The following is a 13536-nucleotide window of genomic DNA, read 5'->3' on the forward strand; positions in this document are numbered from 1 at the left end:
AGAATTGTGACGTCTCGCTCCCCCATCTTGCAGAGAACTGAGGCACCTCCACACTTCTGGGTTTTATAGTCCCTCTGGAAGGGGCGTGGCCTTCAGGAGAGAGAATCTCAACATTTTCTAAACACTAATAACTCTTTTATTTTTCATCGATGGGAAAACTCCTCTTGTCCTGTGCAGCGGAGGGGGAGTAAGATGGCCAAAAATCACAGCCGTAAGTGGCAGCGTTTTTTCTAAAATCAATATACAGAACAACAGGAAGTGGTCAAGATGAGACTTTTAGTAATATAGATAGTCCAAACATAGACAAATACCATAGGACCATGTTACAAGGGGTATCTTGGCCATCATGGATGACTTGGGCCAAAGGGCCTGTTTCCGTGCTTAATGACTCTATTCATTACCTAAAGAAAGGTTGTCAATGGTGAATGTTTACGTATATCAGGCCTTTATATATTCATGCAAATGATACCATACTTGCCTTGCAATGGAATGAGCAGAGTTGACAAAGCTCTTACCAATCTACACCACTCTTTAGTCAGTATAAATTAAAAATCACACTTGAAAAATTCCAATCAACAGCCTCTGATTACATGTGAGGTCCTTGAAATAATGATACCCAAGCACAGTTACTGAATACTACATATCCACACTTCCATTAAATACTAACCTTTTACTTTTCTTAAACATTCCTTGGGATGGGTGACTTACTTCCTCTCTGTTCTTTGGGTTCGAAAGTGGCAATGAGGCCAACGTGAAAACCACAAACACTTCCCCACATGGGGACGAGATGACTGACAAGGACCATGTGAGTGGTTTGTGAGGTGGTGCACTCTATCTGCCATTCACAAAGGGCTACATGGCGTCATTGTTCTCAATACCTTCCTGAATGTCTCTTGTTCCCCCCCTTGACCATTACACAAACCAACCTCCCTTTCATTAACTCCATTTATACCTCACGCTGCCTCCACAAGGCCGCCATCAAAATCAAGGATGGGCCAAACCCTGGCCACTCCCTCTTCTCCCCGGTATAGTAGTATGAAAATGCACACCTCCAGATCCAGGGACAGTTTCTTCCCATTTGTTATCAGGCAACTGATCTATCTTACCACAACTAGAGAGCAGCCTGGAACTACTACATATCTCAGTGGAGGCCCTCAGACTATCTTTGATCAGACTTTTCTGTCTTCATCTTGCACTAAATGTTATTTCCGTTATTCCGTTTATCATGTATCTGTTCACTATTGATGGCTCGATTATAATCATGTATTGCATTCCGCTGACCGGTCGGCACACAACAAAAGCTTTTCACTGTCCCTCCGTACATGTGACAATAAATTAAACTAAACTAGCTATCCTGAGTGGTCATGTGCCCAGTCGTCATTCATCATCATCGGCGGTCACTCGCAACAAGTATGACTGTTCTCTCCTCTCCGCAGGGTCGTCTACTTGTGGGTCTGCAGATGTCTGTAGAGGCCGATCCGCGATCCACACACCTTGGTGCAATGCGGGCAGTGGAGACTGGCTGTGGTTGGTAGTCATCGAGCCCCCTTTTCTCTCTCCTTATAGTACTGTCGTTTTGTCTCTGCGACACGGCAAAGTTCTATTTTGTGACATGCAGCTCCTTCCTGTACGGATTTCCTCCAGGAGCGCCTGTCCGGTGCAATATGCTCCCAGTTGCTCGATGTGATGTGGAATTTCTTCAGACTGTTCTTGATGTTGTCCTTGAAGCATTTCTTTGGCCCACTGGGGGCTCGCCGACCTTCCTTCAATTGAGAGTACAGGATTTGTTTAGGGAGATGTGTGTTGGACATGCGGATGACATGGCCAGTCCATCGAAGTTGGTGCTGCATTATAGTGGTGGTGATGCTGGTCATGTTGGCTTCCTCCAAAACGCGGATCTTGGTGCGTTTGTCCTCCCAGCTGATCCTCAGAATCTTTCCTAAGGATCTTTGACGCTATTGTTCCAGGGCTCTCAGGTGCCTACTGTAGGTGGTCCATGACTCGGCTCCATATAACAGGATGGAGAGGACAACGGCTCTGTAGACCAGCAGTTTTCTTTGAGCCTTTAGGGCTCAAACAAAGACTCTTTTCCTGAGTCTGGTGTGGGCTCCGCTGGCACAACTCAGGCGATGGTTGACCTCAGAGTCGATGTCAGCTTTTGAGGAAAGAATGCTGCCAAGGTCAGGGAAGTGGTCAATGTTTCAAGAATGGTGTCCTCCACTTTTATAGTGGGCTGGGTAGACGGCTGGTTGGGTGGAGGTTGATGTAGGACTTGGGTCTTCTTGATATTTAACGCTAGGCCCATCACTGGGTGCCTTGGCAAAGCCAATCAGGATGCCCTGGAGGTCTTCAGCAGAGTGTGCTGCAATGGCGCAGTCATCCGCGTACTGGAGCTCCATGATGACGGTGTTACTCACTTTGCTCTTGGCCTTCAACCTATTAATGTTGAAGAGCCCACCGTCAGTTCTGTAGAGGATTGGGATCCCCTGTGGCAGCTCTTCACCAATGAGGTGAAGTATGGCAGCAATGAAGATGACAAACAGGGTGGGTGTGATGATGCATCCCTGTTTGACCCCCGTTTCCACAGTGAAGGGCTTGGACTCAGAGCCGCAGTTGCTGAGCACTGTGACCGGCATGCCATCATGTAGAAGCCTCAATATTCTGATGTACTTGTCGTGGCAACCGTACCTTGATAGTATGCTCCAAAGAGCCTGGCGGTCTACCAAGTCAAAAGCCTTTGTCAGGTCTATCAAGGCCATGTACAAAGGCTGCCTTTGTTCACTACATTATTCCTGGAGTTGGCGTGCTGTGAATATCATGTCTGCTGTACCTCTGGATGGGTTGAAGCCACATCGTGATTCTGGGAGTACCTCCCCAGACAGTGGTAGAAGTTGGTTACACAGGACACGGGCAAGGACTATGCCTGTTGCCCCTGTAGTTTCCACTTTGTGAGATGCCCCAGTAGTTTCCACATTCAGCCTTGTCCCCCTTCTTTAAAATGGTCACTATTAGATCGGGGACGGGGAAGCTGGGCGGGGACAGACCTTGAGGAGGAGCCGAAGGCTGGGGGATGTGATACAGGAGCTCAGCCACCTTCCTTTAAGATCTCAGGAGGGATTCAAGGACTAGACTAAATGGGGAGAATTCGTTCTTCAGGCCCCCGGCATGCAGAACCTCCCCAAACGTGGGATGAGGTTCTGTTCCTCTCAATTTCCGTGGGGGCTCGCTGTGGGTAATGTCTGGTTCAGGAGACCCAGGACAGAGAGGTTGGGACAGAGTTCTTGGAAGTGCTTCTTCTGACCAGAAAGAGTGCTGACGTTAATGGATTCATTGTCCTTCAGCAGTACTGCCGTCCCGGGGGCGAACATCGAATTCAAGCCCACGGTATTAGGACCATAGACGTCTCTTAGTAGCCTGAAGAAGCCCCCCTGCTGTCTCCTCCCATGCCAGTGCCTTCAGGCTCCTCCTCCTTTCCACCAAGAGTTCTTGTCCCTCACCTGGCCCTGGACGTTCGATCAGTCTGAAGAAGGGTTTTGGCCTTGCAGGTTGCATCATTTTGCCAGGCACAAAATGCTTTCCTTTTCTTGGAGATGAGCTATTCTATCTCTGTTCATTCGCGTCAAACCTTCCTGGTCTCCAGCACTTGGCAGTTTTTCTTAAAAACGGTGGTGGATTTGAGCCAGTTGGTTGCCCTTCACGGGCATCAGGACTATGCCTGTTGCCCCCGTAGTTTCCCTTTGTGAGATGCCTGAGTAGTTTCCACATTCAGCCTTGTTTCCCCCAGGCTTTCAATGGTCACGATTAGAGCATCCCTGAGTTTGAATCATTCTCTTTCCTCCCCAGTTTGAGGAGTTTATGGAACGGATGTGGCGAGGAGCTGTCATCTCCACAGTCCTTTAAAGATCCCTTGTGATGTTCACATCACGACGGTCCCTGGCTCGTACAATGACATAGTCAATGAGATGCCACTGTTTGGAGCGTGGGGGTCTCACAGATGCCGTAAGTTTGTTTTTCTGACGAAAGAGGGTGTTAGTGATGATGAGGTCGTGCTGAGCACATTTGCTGTGAAGCAGAGCTCCAATGAAGTTGATGTTCCCGATGCCTTCCTTTCCTATGGTACCTTTCCAGAGGTGTTGGTCCCGGCTGACCCTGGCGTTGAAGTCTCCTAGAAGAATAATCTTATCCTCCCTGGGGATTTTAGTGTCTCGTCCAAGCAGGCATAGAAGGACTCTTTTGCTTCCTCTTCAGAGTCTAAAGTAGCCACTTAATGACACTGATATTTTATCTGCTGCCAAGTGATCAAAACCAGATTCAGTCTATGCCTACTGAAGACAATTTAGGCAGCTCATTTTGCCAGGGTTCCTTGAGAGGCCTTCCTTTATTTTGGGTGTGTAGACAATTCTATATGGGTGTCATTCGAATGTTTAATCCCAACCTGGGTGTTTTCTTTGGTAGGATCTTTTTTTCACAGGTATTAAGGAAAACTAAAAGTCTCATTGAGCCACTCCAGTGCCCTGCAATTTCATCAGGATTTTCCTGTTGGAGGCTTTCCCCGAGAGAAGCCTGAAGTCGCTGCTAGGTGGTAGTTTCCTCCAGGCTTTCAAGGTTCAGCCTTGGCAGGATCTGCATCGTTTGAATCATTCTCTTCCTCTTGAGTTTGAAGGACATTATGGAACGGATGTGGCGATGATCTGTCATCTGCATCAGTCATGGCCCTTGTGATGTTCACATCACGACGGTCCCTGGCTCGTACAATGACATAGTCAATGAGATGCCACTGTTTGGAGCGTGGGGGTTAAAGCCCAAATGCCTTAAGTTGTATTTTTTGGTGGCCTGCACTCTGCTTGAAAGGTATGGATTGAGGTCGTGAATTTGGTGGCCTGCACTCTGCTGAAATGAGAGCTCCAATGAATTGATGTCAAAAAGCCTTCCTTTCCTATGGTACCTTCCAGAGGATGTACTTCCCACGGACAGCTGAAGAAGCACAAGTCTGCGACAGGCGAATATGGTCCATCCTACCTGGGGATCGTAGTGTCTCTTCTCACCAGGCTCCATAGATGGTCTCTTTGGCTCGGCTTCAGCACTACAGGAGGCCACTGAATCGTTTGATCAGCAGAGATTTATCTGCTGCCACCTGATCAAAATGAATTGTCAGTCAAGGGCCTAGGAAGACAATGGAGGCAGATCATATCTCTGACCACTCTCAGAGTGCTCTAGAATTTTGTTGAATGTAGACATAGGAATAGTCAAGAGTCAAGAGTCAAGAGTCAAGATCAAACATATTGTCATTTGGACCCCTGGAGGTCCAAACGAAATGCCATTTCTATATAAAACTAAAAGTCTCATCGTGACCCCTTCCTGTCTGCGCTTAATTTTGATTTTAGAAAACATCCATCACATAGCTGTGATTTTTGGCCAAAAAAAAAATAGTCTCTCCACTGAGGCAGCCCCCCCCCATTCGAGTCGGTGAAAAGCCCCCGTGGCGATGAATGTTGTCCCGATCTTAAGCCATCAGGGATGGGCGAGGTCGCACACCGGTCAATCACCATGAGCCCCATAACACCCGCTCTGGGGTCCCGGGGGGGGGGGGGCCGCGCGGGGGGGGGGGTGGTGTTAGGCCCCGCTGGGATGAAATTCATTTGCAATTTGGCGGCCTTCGCCGTTGCAGGAGCCCTGAAAAGGGTATGGAATTGAAAGGGAATTTGGTGGCCTCCCGGTCTGCTTGAAATGGTATGAAATTGCATTTGATCCTCCGACTCAAAAGACACAACAGCGGATGTACTTCAGCAGCGGCAGCTGCAGCAGCAGCAATCCTCCACCACAGGCTCCGGTCTCGGCCCAGCTCCGCGATGGCAACGGTGAGAGTCGGTTCCAGAGTCACCTTCTCCATCATGGTCTGGAGGCCGCTCCTCGTTGCGGCCCAGCATGACACCTGAGACCCGACTGCAAAAGAATCGGTTCCATCAGGGAGAGATGGTTATTGGCTGCCCCCCCCCCCCCCCCATTGATGATCCCCCCACACACAAGGGCCAGGAAGCGAAAAACGACATATCATCTCAGACAAAAAATAATAAAAACACGGACAGGCTGCAGAGGCCGCTGCTGGCCAGAGCCGCGCCGCCTACCGGATATGGACTGTCAAAACTGCCACATCCAGACATAAAAACAGTTTTTATCCATGAGTAGTTGCTCTACTCAACAGCCAAAAATCTGTAGCCTCCCTTTGAAATGGGATTTTGATGGTTCACATGCTTGATCAATGGTGTTTTATCATTCAAGTTTTATTTTTATTATTATTATTATTATTATTATTATTATTATTATTATTATTATTATTAATATTTAGTGTTTTCTGAGTCATTCGTAATTGTCACTGTATGTCATGTTGTTACTTGTGGACGGAACACCAACGCAAATTCCTTGTATGTGAACACTTGGCCAATAAACTTACTTACTTACTTACTTGAATTTGGTGGCCTGCACTCTGCTTGAAATGATATGAAATTGCATTTGAATTTGGTGGCCTGCACTCTGAAATGGTATGAAATTGCATTTGAATTTGGTGGCCTGCACTCTGCTTGAAATGGTGTGAAACTGCATTTGAATTTGGTGGCCTGCACTCTGCTTGAAATGGTATGAAATTGCATTTGAATTTGGTGGCCTGCACTCTGCTTGAAATGGTATGAAATTGCATTTGAATTTGGTGGCCTGCACTCTGCTTGAAATGGTATGAAATTGCATTTGAATTTGGTGGCCTGCACTGCTTAAAATGGTATGAAATTGCATCTGAATTTGGTGGCCTGCACTCTGCTGGAAAAGGTTTGAAATTGTATTTAAATTTGGTGGCCAGCACTCTGCTTGAAATGGTATTTCAAGGAATAGCTGTGGGTGAACTTCCAGCCCACCAGCCGTGAGTCAATCAACTGTCAGCCCACCAGCCATGAGTCAATCAACTGCCAGTTCACCAGCCGTGAGTGAGTGAGTGAACTGCCAGCCCACCAGCCGTGAGTGAGTGAACTGCCACCCCACCAGCCCTGAGTGACTGAACTGCCACCCCACCAGCCCTGAGTGACTGAACTGCCAGCCCACCAGGCCTGAGTGACTGAGCTGCCAGCCCACCAGGCCTGAATGACTGAGCTGCCAGCCCAATAATCCATTTGGCCCACAATGTTCATACTAGCCCTCTGGAAACCTGTCCCTTCAGCCCACAACACCAATACTAGCGCTCCAGAAAGCCCGCCCCCTCCCACCCCTCCACTGGCCACCAATATTGGAATTGGTGGAGAGTTGGAATATTGCGTTGGTGGATCAGCCCTCCCGTGTGAACAAGGGACCCAACGGGTTCCACTCAGTCTAGTAGAAATATAAATGGCACTATTGCAGCACAAGATCACAGAACATGAAATTAGCCTCAATGAGAGCCATTGTTTGGTTATCATAAGTGTCCCTTTGTAATCAAAAGAACAGCCAATGTCTAGGGACATACTGCTTGACATAGTTGCTCCAAATATCACTTTGGTGAAGATGTCCGTACATGCACTGTTAACCTGATTCAGTGTGCAATGTTGATTTGATGTTTTATTTAAAATCAGTAATGAAGTGAAAATGTTTCTTAATCTTGTATTGCTGAACAAGAGTATAACAGCAGAAAGGACAGTCACCCATCAGCCATCCCACCCTAATCCACTCCACTACCTCCTGAAATATTTATGGATCATTTATCAATTGATGGAGCAGACGGTTTAGTTGCTGGGTGATATTATTTTTTCTGGCTGTTCATATGGTTTTACTGTTGTTTGATCCTTAAGTTCATAACACAATAGCAGAATTTGGCCCTTCAGCCCATCGCGTCTACTCCGCCATTCCATCATGGCTGATCTATTTTTGCCTCTCAACCCCATTCTTCTGCCTTCACTCTGTAACCGTTAAATACCCCTTACTAATCAAGAAACTATCAATCTCCGCTTTAAAATATACCCAATGACTTGGCCTCCACTGCCACCTTTGGCAATGAATTCCACAGATTCACCACTCCACGGCTAATGAAATTTCTCCACATCTCCATTCTAAAAGTTCGTCCTTTTATTCTGATGCTGTGCCCTTGGATCTTCCACTATTGGAAACATCCTCCCCACTCCACTCTATCTGGGCCTTCATCATATGATTGTAATTTCAATTTGCAAAATTGTATGGCAGGTTTAGTTAAGTTTAAAGATACAGTGTGGAAACAGGCATTTCTGCTCACCAAGTCCGTGCCGACTAGTGATCCCATACACCAGCACAATCCTACGCACTAGGGAACAGTTTACAATTTTTCCGAAGCCAATTAACCTGTACGTCTTTGGAGTGTGAGAAAACCAGAGAACCCAGGGAAAACCCACGCGGTCAAGGTGAAAACGTACAAACTCCGTACAGACAGCACCCATGGCCAGGATCGAACCAGGGTCTCTGGCGTTGTAAGGCAGCAACTCTACCGCTGTGCAACCGTGCTGCCCTTGAAGGATGTTTCTCCTGATTGCCTACTTTCTGCACAAATCTGTGGCTCCCGGATATTGGTGCAAGGTCCCCTTGGCGTACAGCATGATTGAGTGAGGGGGTAGAGACGTACAGAGCAGGACAAATTACTAGGAAGATGAGGAAAAAGATAAATATTCTCACCAGCAGACCACATTGACAAGGGTGCTCAGGCTGCAGTTCTCCAACCTAATTCTCAGGGAGAATGTGCGACATCTTCATTCCAATAAGGCCACTCTTTCTCAAATCATGAGTGTTTTTTCAGAGCGATGCCGTTTTTTTTTTTTGCAAGGCATGTTCTCCCTTTTCATGCACCCAGATCTCCTGCTTTGCTGAGCAGCTGGTTAGAACTGTTAGTGGTGTGTACAGAACAGGTTTAACTGTGAAATATGAAAGTAATCAGCAAAGGAGTCACATTCCTTGCACCTGCTACCAGAAAGAAACAGAAGGTAGGAAGGTAGTCGTGCCTGTTTGGTTTAGTTTAGTTTAGTTTAGAAATACGGTGTGGAAATAGGTCCTTTGGCCCAGCGAGTCCCCACTGACCATCAATCTTCTGTTCACACTGGTTCTATGCTGAACCCACTTTCCCAGCCACATCCCTACATACAAGGAGCAATTTATAGAGACTGATTAACCTATAAACCCACATATCTTTGAGATGTGCATGGGAACCGGAGGAAACCCATGCAGTCACAGGGAGAATGTGAAAACTCCACACAGGCAGCAACCGAGTTCAGATTTGAACAGGTTTCTGTTGTGACACAGCAGCTCTACCTGCTTCACCATCGTGCTGCCCCGTTTAATTTTTTTTTAACTGAATCAAATTTTAATTGTTTTTGAGGACAGCAGCCACAGGTAGGTTTGTAATGAAAATGGAAGGAGAGAGAACAGAGCTGCATCAAGGTACCGGATTGGTTCCTGGTGTCTATTGAGGTGAACGTGTCAATGGCATTCACAGAAGATAGACACAAAATGCGGGTCAGGCAGCATCTCCGGAGAAAAGGAATAGGGTTTAGACTTGAGGTATGAAAAGTTATTAAAGATATGAAAAGGTACAGAACAAATCAGAGCCAGCACAGATGGAGCCCACAATGGTCTATTGTTGGCTGTGGAAGAGGAAATTCTGAAAGGATACAAACAGTGGTACTATAACAAAGGCATACAAACAGTGAAATTATAATGAAGGGATAAGAACAGTGAAACTATAACAAACAGATAGAAACAATGATCCTTTGTGCTAATGAAAGATCACTAACCTGTTTCTCTCTCCAGAAATGCCAGCTGACTTACTGCATATTTCTAGCATTTTCTACTTTCATTTTAGGTTTCCAGCAACTTCACATTTGCTTTTGTATTGGCTGAGTGGCTGCTTTCCATTATCCATTGCCTCCTGCACACTGATACGCTAGTTGTGTACTGCAAGATGGAGTTCACTCTGGCGATGAGTGCAATGCAACGTACGTACCTCAGGTAGCTCTTAGTGGTTGAATAGCTTGTTGTATGTGCAAGATGTGAGAAGTGGTGTGCGACTTGCAGCAGGACGAGGTAAGTGAGCTTGTGATGTGAGCTGTGAATATTAGCTGTGAATTCTGATTTATGGAGCTTATTGGCAGGAGAGTGATGAGATGCGGTGAAATGAGTTGTGCCTGAGGCCAATGGTGTGAGTGGTGGGATATTGCATTTGACGATGATATTGTTCACCCAGACCATCAGTATGAAGTCATTACCTCTCTTGTGGCACTCTCTGCAGGTGCTCAAATTCCGTCAGCAGATCTTCGAAGACAAACTTACACGGGGGTCATGAGCTCATGCACAGAGGGTCTCCTGGCCTCCGGCTGAAGCTGTTGGACTCAGTGGGAGACATTGTTTGTGTACCATTAAGTGTCCCTTTGAAATCATGGGGCAGCCAACATCAAGGGACATACTGCTGGTCATATTTGCACCAGATATCACGTCAGTGAAGATATTCATACATGCACTGCTAACATGATTCAGTATGCAATGCAAATTTGATATTTCATTTAAACTCAATAATACACTGACAATGTTTCTTATTCTTTTATTGCTGAATAAGAGTAAAACTGCAGGAAATGACAGTCACCTATCAACCATCCCACTCCACTACCACCACCACCACCATTTGGATCTCCACCACCAAAGCCTTCACTGCATTGCCTACAAACCTTCTTACCCCCCCTACTCAGACTCTGCTATACTTTGCTGTTTCTCCAGTTTGATTTATTTTACCACAGCCAACACCTGCTTTACGGGTGCAAGCTAGCTTTAAGTGTTGCAGTCCAGCCCTATCTGCTGCTTAAAGTTATGATTCTTGGTCCCTTGCTGAAATGTGCAGCCAATAAAGAGTAAACTCTTAGGAAGTCAGCACTCCACATAAAGTTGCCATGCCACCGTGCAAGCAATGGCCATAGGTTAACCTTTCATCATAATGCCCACACCTATTTTGAAATTGTTGTGGTATCTTATTTAGCCCTGGTTGTATATATGCACCGCGTAAAGTTTATTTTGCAAAGATTGATTACAGCTAGCTTTCTGAAGTTTGTTCACAGCTTCTCCATGCACCAAACACGAGTTGATGAGCCAAGTGTACAGAATCAATGAAGTACTTCATCACACTGTTTAATCGCACTCTGTCTCAGCAGAGAGCTAAAGCACACGGAGAAGGAAATGGAGGAGAAGTGTATTGCAGATGGGAGCACATGGTGCAAGTATGTCTGGAATTAAAAGATGAAATCCTTTGGCCGGAGGATTAGCTTAAGGGCTTCAGCAGATGTTGACCCCAGAGCTGCTTAGGTCACCAGACCTACCCATGAGTTGATAGGTCAGAGTCAGCAGCAGCAATTCATCCAGCCACTTTGGAGTTTCCAAGCAACAGATACGTATTTAAGGATGATTGTGGAGGAGTTCACAACTATATTCTGCATTGTCTGACAAAGCTGCAGGAGATTATGGAGTATATGGACACTCCTGGGCCAAAGGGAGGATATGCAATCCTCCTGTAACATAGCTAAGATTCTAAAGTCAACCACCACTTCCTTTGCTGAATCCCTCAGTAGGAAATAATGTAATTTTGGATATTTTCATCCACCTATACTGGTCCATTCCTGGATTATTGTAGAAATCTGCTTCAGGATGGCTATGGGCAGTTTCATCAAGATTCTGGTAGAAACTTGTTTCTTTAATTGTTAAGAAAGTTTGCATGTGAAATTCTTTAATCATCTAGACCCTTTCTCATTTGCAGGCAGCAAGGCAGCTGTGAGTGCTGAGTATGTAGTATCAATTTTCTTTAAAACTGATTGATCCCTTGAATCACTTCTGTGTTGTCACCTGGCCTTCAGTTGTAAATTTAAGCAATCCCGTGAAGGCATTTTGTTACAGAAACAAATGTAAAATTATTAAAAATTGGATTCCATCTACCAGCTCTGCCCATTTTGAATAGGATATGTCATTGTGTACTCTACAAATAGCGAAAACTCTGGGTATGATTAGGTATATATTCACAATTTGATCTTAAGACTCACTTGTATTTTCACACGTGCAATGGGCTAAAACACGATGCTTATTTATGTTCAAATATATTTGCAATTGTGTGAAAATGATCTTCCACAGAGGCTGTTAATGAAATGAGCAAAAGAATATAGTCATGTCTGAAAAATAATGGCCAAATCATCAGCTGAAAAATCTACAGCCCAAATCATAAATACTCCTGCATATTGAACTTGACTTTCCCTGAATGGCACAACTTTACACTACAGCTTGGAACTCCTGATGTTGCTTAGAGCGTTCCAATGGTGTTTAAGTTTAATGAAGTTGTACTTTTCTCTGGTGATGATTATCCATATCAAAGAGTTTTCCCACCCTGATCATTCCTTCTGCTCCCTGCTCCTGTACAGCAGAAGTTTGAAAGCGCACACCACCATACTCATACACCATCACCACCACCTTACCACCATACTCTGTTATCAGGCTTGGTTTGTTAAATTCTTCCATAAACAAGGGTACTGTCCTATTCACCTCTATCTCATTGTGGACGTAGGAATTTGCCTATGGAACTGGTATGCTGAGAACTATATTCTACACTCTGTATCAACCTCTTTGGTCTATTTATTATATATATTTAAGTTTGACTTGATTGTATTTGCTGTCTGAAGAAGGGTCTCGACCCGAAACGTCACCCGTTCCTTCTCTCCAGAGATGCTGCCTGTGCCGCTGAGTTACTCCAGCATTTTGTGTCTACTTTCGATTTAAACCAGCATCTGGTTCTTTTCTACACATTGATTGAATTTACTGTATGTATAGTATATCAGATCTGTGAGGATACCATGTAAAACAAAGCTTTTCACTGTACACACATTGACAAAACTAAACCTAATTGTTCATTTATATGGCTGCAGAGCATCTGAACTCTGATTCAAATTTCTCAAAGCTAAGTGCTCAATGTATGTACAAGATTTTCAGAGAATAGTTTGATGATGAATTTTCATAAATCTGTTGGAACACAGAACACAACTAAGTGCCCGTGTACTCCAGAGCAGCGGTACAGCGTTGCTACTGGCAATTACTGCCGTATTATCAGCTCCATCCTTATCTGAAGAGTTAGGAAAGTAGCAGCTTTGTGAAGTGTTGAATTCCCGTATATCAATGCAATACTTGATCATATGTATCCATATCAAGTGCAACTAAAAGTGAATATTGGTAACCTGGATCTCTAAAAATACCGCTCAAACGTCCATGTGAGAACAATTAGTCCCGCGCCCCCACCAAGTACTCGATTGCTGAAATGATTATTGTGGGAATGAAAAGAACCGCTTGAACGTTTCCCCTCGAAGTCCTATGAGTACATTCCACGGGTAAGAATAGATATCGAAAGGCACGGGTGTAATATTTTAAGTCAAAAAATAAAAGACCTTGTGTGGATCAAATAATTGAATCGAAGCATTCAATCAGCGTTATGCTGCCGAAAACGGCCTCAATTTTTTTTGACACATTAGGCATTAGCTTCAA

The sequence above is a fragment of the Leucoraja erinacea genome, chromosome 11 (assembly GCF_028641065.1).
Source record: "Leucoraja erinacea ecotype New England chromosome 11, Leri_hhj_1, whole genome shotgun sequence".
Lineage (NCBI taxonomy): Eukaryota > Metazoa > Chordata > Chondrichthyes > Rajiformes > Rajidae > Leucoraja > Leucoraja erinaceus.